This window comes from Danio rerio, chromosome 13 (genome assembly GCF_052040795.2).
Source record: "Danio rerio strain M-AB ecotype USA chromosome 13, GRCz13ab, whole genome shotgun sequence".
NCBI classification, from domain to species: Eukaryota; Metazoa; Chordata; class Actinopteri; order Cypriniformes; family Danionidae; genus Danio; species Danio rerio.
In genome coordinates this window covers 49,626,501-49,632,500 of record NC_141033.1, presented here as the reverse complement: position 1 = coordinate 49,632,500, position 6,000 = coordinate 49,626,501, and the positions used below count along the sequence as shown (strand labels likewise).

Here is a 6,000-nt window from a genome sequence, read left to right as displayed (position 1 = left end):
TAATTACTACAGTATGTACTTAGATGTTTCTATTGTACTTCACTTCAGTTCAGATAAAACTCGATATCAAGCTGTAGACATCAGTTGTCCTCGAATAGCTGATTAAAAGGGGAGTTGTGCTGCAGTTTTCTTCATGAAGGTTTCAGTGTGCAGCTGTGTTCTAGTGGGAGTTTTTTTTTTTCAGATGGCAGAGACTGAGTATTCTCAGTGAGGAATGCAACATGGAAAGTGCGCATCCTCTCACTGCAAACCAAACAACAGATGTCTGTCATTGTCGACAGGCAGAGCAAAGTGCAGTGTTAGTTGTCTCATTCTGATGTTAAATTTGTCTGCGAGTGATTGTTGCAGCTCATTCATGAGCAAGAGAGAATGTGGATAGAAACAGAGCTGTGCATTTAGATTACTGAGAGTGAGAACACAGACAGAGCAACAGAAGAACTGACTCAAGATGAGGAATTTTTTTATGTTTTATGTACACTTACCGGCCACTTTATTAGGTACAGCTTACTAGTACCGAGTTGGACCCCCTTTTTTGCCTTCAGAACTGCCTTAATCCTTCATGGCATAGATTTAACAAGGTTTTGGTCTGCATTGGCTGCACATTCATGATGCAAAACTGTGGAGAACATTTGAGCACAGTGAACTCATTGTCATGTTCAAGAAACCAGTCTGAGATGCTTCACGCTTTATGACATGGCGCGTTATCCTGCTGGAAGTAGCCATCAGATGATGGGTACACTGTGCTCATAAAGGGATGGACATGGTCAGCAACAATACTCAGGTAGGCTGTGGCTTTGACACGATGCTCAATTGGTACTAATCAGCCCAAAGTGTGCCAAGAAAATATCCCCCACACCATTACACCACCACCACCAGCCTGAACCGTTGATACACGACAGGATGGATCCATGCTTTCATGTTGTTGATGCCAAATTCTGACCCGACCATATGAATGTGGAAGCAGAAATCGAGACTCATCAGAAAAGGCAACGTTTTTCCTATATTCTTTTGTCCAATTTAGAGATGGTTGTACTTAAAAATTCCAGTAGATCAGCAGTTTCTGAAATGCTCAGACCAGCTTGTCTGGCATCAACAACCATGACATGTTCAGAGAGTTACTTAAATCCCCTTTCTTCCCCATTCTGATGCTCGGTTTGAACTGCAGCAAATCGTCTTGATCATGTCTACATTCCTAAATGCATTGAGTTGCTGCCATGTGATTGGCTGATTAGAAATTTGCGTTAACAAGCAGCTAAACAGGTGTGCCTAACGATCCAACTCATTTTTTGTTTCCACAGTATGAACTGCTTCCCTCTGGTAGAAGATATAGAGTCCCAAAGTGTAGGTTAAACTGCTATAAGAAATCCTTTGTACCTGTTTCAGTGGGTTTATTTAATAAGAGTATATCTTAATTAGCACTATACATTTTGTAATTGTTGTATTTTCTATTGTTTTTTTATTGCTTGTTTTAGTGAGTGTCTGCATCAATATGGCGATGCCCATAACAAATCTCCTATCAAGGAGAATAAAGTTTTTTTTACTACTACTAATAAAGTGGCCGGTGAGCGTATATATGTTCAATTGTACTCAGTATAAAAACAGCATTTCGGAAAATTATCAAAAACATTACTCTTCAATTACAAGAAAAAAAGCGTGATATCTAATAGTTACGAATAATAAAATTTTCCAATTAACGTGTCTCTTTCATTTTTATATTTTATCTATTTGGACTTTGGTGGAAAGCGGGCACCCGCCGCAGGAAATCCACACCAACACATGGAGAACGTTCAAACTTCACACAGACATGCCAACTGATCCAGCGTGTGTCCTGACATTTCACCCTACTCATCAGATTATGCTACCAACTCTGAATGGTTCTGAGACTGAGGTTAGGACAGGGGCTTATCAACCAGGGGGACGGGGAGGTTCACCCCCCTCACCCCCCTCACTTTTAAAAATTATACAATTGTAAACTTTTGGATCTGATTCAGCTGTTCCTCCCACTTTTAAAATGTTTGCTGCGCCCCTGGGTTAGGTTTTAGGTTAGGGTGATATTACAGCCTTATATCGCACTACTCCACATTAAAATTTACCGGGACTCGAACCAGCGACCTTCTTGTTGTGAGGGGACAGTGCTAACCATTGAGCTACAGTGCTACCCTGACAACATTTCATTGAAATATATTTAATTTTTAGTGTTTTTCAGGATATAAATTTGCAATTTTTGAAATATTATTGCATTTTAAATAATGTAATTTATATAAAAAAAAGTTTCAAACAACGTTTTGTGGGTGTTTTTCTTTAAATTATGACAAAAATGTTTAACATTTAAAATGTTTTTATTCTGAACTCAAGTTATTATAAAACGGTATTTGTTTATGCTCTTTGTGAAAAAGAAAATGTCAAGTTAAAAAACGTAAAAACATTTTAAAAAATCAACGTTTTAGCAACGTCAAACTGGACATTTCAATGTTCTTGGAATGTTCCAAATAAACGTTCTTAGAACATTATATTTCGGTGGAAATTTAGGTTTTGAAAACATTATAACAACGTTATCCTAACCATAAAAAAGGTTCTAGCAACATTAAGCAGACTGGACATTTAAATGTCCCTGGAATGTTACAGATAACGTTATGAGAACGTTCTGAAAACCAAAAATTGTTAGCGGGGATATTACAGCTTCATATAACACTACTCCACATTAAGATTTACCAGGAATCGAACCAGCAACCTTCTTGCTGTGAGGAGACAGTGCTAACCATTGAGCCACAGTATCACCCTGATAACATTTCTTTGAAATTTATATATTTTTTTGTGTTTTTCAGAATATAAATTTGCAATTTTAGAAATGTTATTGCATTTTAAATAATGTAACTTATATAAAAACGTTTTAAACATCGTTTTGTGGGTGTTTTTCTTTAAATTATGACAAAAATGTTTAACATTTAAAATGTTTTTATTCTGAACGCAAGTTATTATAAAAACTGTATTTGTTTATGCTCTTTGTGAAAAAGAAAACGTCAAGTTAAAAAAACGTAAAAACATTTTAAAAAATCAACATTTTAGCAACGTCAGGCAAACAGGACATTTCAATGTTCTTGGAATGTTCCAAATAAACGTTCTTAGAACATTATATTTTGGTGGAAATTTAGGTTTTGAAAATGTTATAACAACATTATCCTAACCATAAAAAAGGTTCTAGCAAGTTAGCAATATTAGGCAAACTGGACATTTAAATGTTCTTGGAATGTTACAGATAACGTTATGAGAACGTTCTGACAACCAAAATTTGTTAGCGGGGATATTACAGCTTCATAAAACACTACTCCACCTTATGATTTGCCGGGACTCGAACCTGCGACCTTTTTGCTGTGAGGAGACAGTGCTAACCATTGAGCCACAGTATCACCCTAATAACACATCTTTAAAAAAAAAATTTGTGTGTTTTTCAGAATATAAATTAGCAATTTTAGAAATGTTATTGCATTTTAAATAATGTAACTTTTTGTGGGTGTTTTTCTTTAAATTATGACAAAAATGTTTAACATTTAAAGTGTTTTTATTCTGGACTCAAGTTATTATAAAACGGTATTTGTTTATGCTCTTTGTGAAAAAAAAGAAAACTTAAACTTTTACCAAACTTTTGTGAACACGAGTACCTTCTCAACACCGTGAAGATTTGTGTGTGCGCGCGTGTGTGCGCGTGCGTGTGTGGAACCGCGTGGCTCGTGTGTGGTTGGAGCAGAGGCTGAGCAGACCCATAGCAGTCTCTTCAACTCCCTTCGCGAGGATAGACGGTAGGAGCTTACTCTCCAAATACACATTATCTGAAGGACATTTAAATCGCTAACTCTCGTCCTTTACAGGACTGTTAAACGCTAAACAATCGAGTTCTGTGATATTTTAACGCGACTAGTATTTTGAACCACGTGTGGGAAGTGAATTTCCACTGTGTTGTCGGTTAAATTTAGCGCCAATTCATTAACGCTTGACTTTGGAAATATATTGTAAATTTAACATTGGGAGATGAAGAAGATTTTCTCTGTGTGTTGTAGATTCAGTCGGTTAATGTATCTAGGAAAGTGTTATTTCACTGTTTGGGTTAATGCTTAGCACGTGTTGGCGCGTCCATTCACCAACAGATGAAGAATGTTGTCAAGTTTATTACTTTAGGGCTGTGTAAACGCGTTCAGTGAAATGTACTTGGGTTGATGTTCTGGTCTGGTTAATGGTATAATAGGGTTAACTGATAGCCCACGTTGTATCTTTGACAGTTTTATTAGACAAATGTTTTTGGCGCTCGTAAATCTAAATGTGCACATGACGTAATCACGCTTTGATCTAGCATCTCATGGTTTCCATTATGTATTCATTTTTTAGAGGTTATCGGTTTGTAGCTTGTTGGGTAGATTTAAACCATTTGTTTACACTTTATAAATTAACCCTAGAAGTATTTAGACAATTAGTCTAATAGTTAACGCAGTATTAAATTTAATGTTCACCCCAAAATTTATATTTATTCACCATGAGGTGGTTTCAAACCTTTATGATTTTCGTTTTCTGTTGAATACCAAAAACATATTTCGAAGAATGTTGGGAACTAGTGACTGATCAATAGTATTATTGACAGAGAATATTATTGGGGCAATTTCCAACACTGTTAAATTTCTTTTTCAGTACAACTTTAGAAGAAATTGTACATTTTTGGTGGAACTATACCATGAAATTGACTATTATGTTAATATAATGTAACCCCAGAAATATTCAGACAATTAGACTAGTAGTTAACCCAATATTAAATGTGATGTTCACCTACTAATCTTAATTTATTCACTGTAACATGGTTTCAAACCTTTTTAATTTTCGTTTTCTGTTGAATACAAAAACAAATTGATAATATTATGTGTATTTAAGAAGAGTTCAGATGCAAAAACCCCATAAATGCCATCTCAATTTTTCTTCTAAAATTAGCCTTTTTACCAGGCTCCTGTGCGTAAGTTCAATAATTTCACTTTCACAACTTAACATAAACAAAGGAGGCTTAGAATAATGCACATTTTCTATTGAAATTTCAGATGTCACTTAAAGGTTTCTTCATATATTGTTTCCAATCTTATTCTTAATTTTTCATGTAGATAAGTCACTACAATCAAGGCAACTAATAATCCCAAGAATGTTTGCAATGCCTATTGAAACCAAAAGATGAAACCAACTCATCTGCTTTTTTCCAATTTCATTTTCCATTTTCATTTAGATAAATCACTATAAACCAATGCAACTAATAACCCCAAAGATGTTTGCAATGAAACCAAAAGATGAAATGCAATTTTTATATATTAATATATTTATTATATTCACAATATGCTGTTATTCCAATCTCATTTTCATGTAGAAATATCATTAAAATTTAATACAGCAAATAATCCCAAGGTTGTTTGCAATTAAACCAAAAAATGAAATGCAACTCATCTACTGTTTTTCCAGTCTCACTCTCCATTTTGTGTATAGGTAAATCATTAAAAGTCAATGCAACCAATAACTCCAAAGATGTTTGCAATGAAACCAATAGATGAAAATGCAACTTTTCTGCTGTTTTTCACTCTCAGCCTTTATTTTGTGGAAATATAAATCACTAAAAATCAATGCAGCAAATAATCCCAAGGATGTTTGCAATGCCTATTAAAACCAAAAGGTGAAATGCAACTCATCTGCCTTTTTCTAATCTCATTCTCCATTTTTCATGTAGATATTTCACTATAAATTAATGCAACAAATAATCCCAAAGATGTTTGCAATGAAACCAAATGATGAAATGCAACTCATCTACTGTTTTTCATTCAGAACACCTAACTTTCTATCTAACTAGAACATCTAACCATCTCCCAAAGATGTTTGCAATGAAACCAAGAGATAAAATGCAACTTGTATACTGTTTTTCCAGTCTCATTCTCCATTTTTTCATGTACATAAATCGTCAAACATCAATGCAGCAAATGTTCC

General features: G+C 34.8%; 1 protein-coding gene and 1 long non-coding RNA gene across 23 annotated transcripts in view; one reads left to right on the top strand and one right to left on the bottom strand.

The window, feature by feature from the left end:
* LOC147841203 (uncharacterized) overlaps window positions 1-2,390 on the bottom strand; it is a 3,914-nt gene extending 1,524 nt beyond the window's left edge. Inside the window, exons 1-2 of the long non-coding RNA XR_015506507.1 lie at window positions 1,548-2,390; window positions 1-1,266 (exon numbers count right to left, since the gene is read on the bottom strand). The exon at window positions 1-1,266 is cut by the window's left edge and continues 136 nt beyond it. This is a non-coding gene — a long non-coding RNA (uncharacterized LOC147841203). The remainder of the gene's footprint in view (window positions 1,267-1,547) is intronic.
* slc29a1a (solute carrier family 29 member 1a) overlaps window positions 1-6,000 on the top strand; it is a 378,565-nt gene that overhangs the window by 54,194 nt on the left and 318,371 nt on the right. For 8 of the 22 annotated variants that reach the window (XR_015505286.1, XR_015505285.1, XR_015505276.1 and 5 more), the window contains exon 1: window positions 3,766-3,797. The exons of 13 other annotated variants lie outside the window; for them this stretch is intronic. The gene's annotated coding sequence lies outside the window, so the exon portion shown is untranslated. 22 annotated transcript variants of the gene reach the window in all.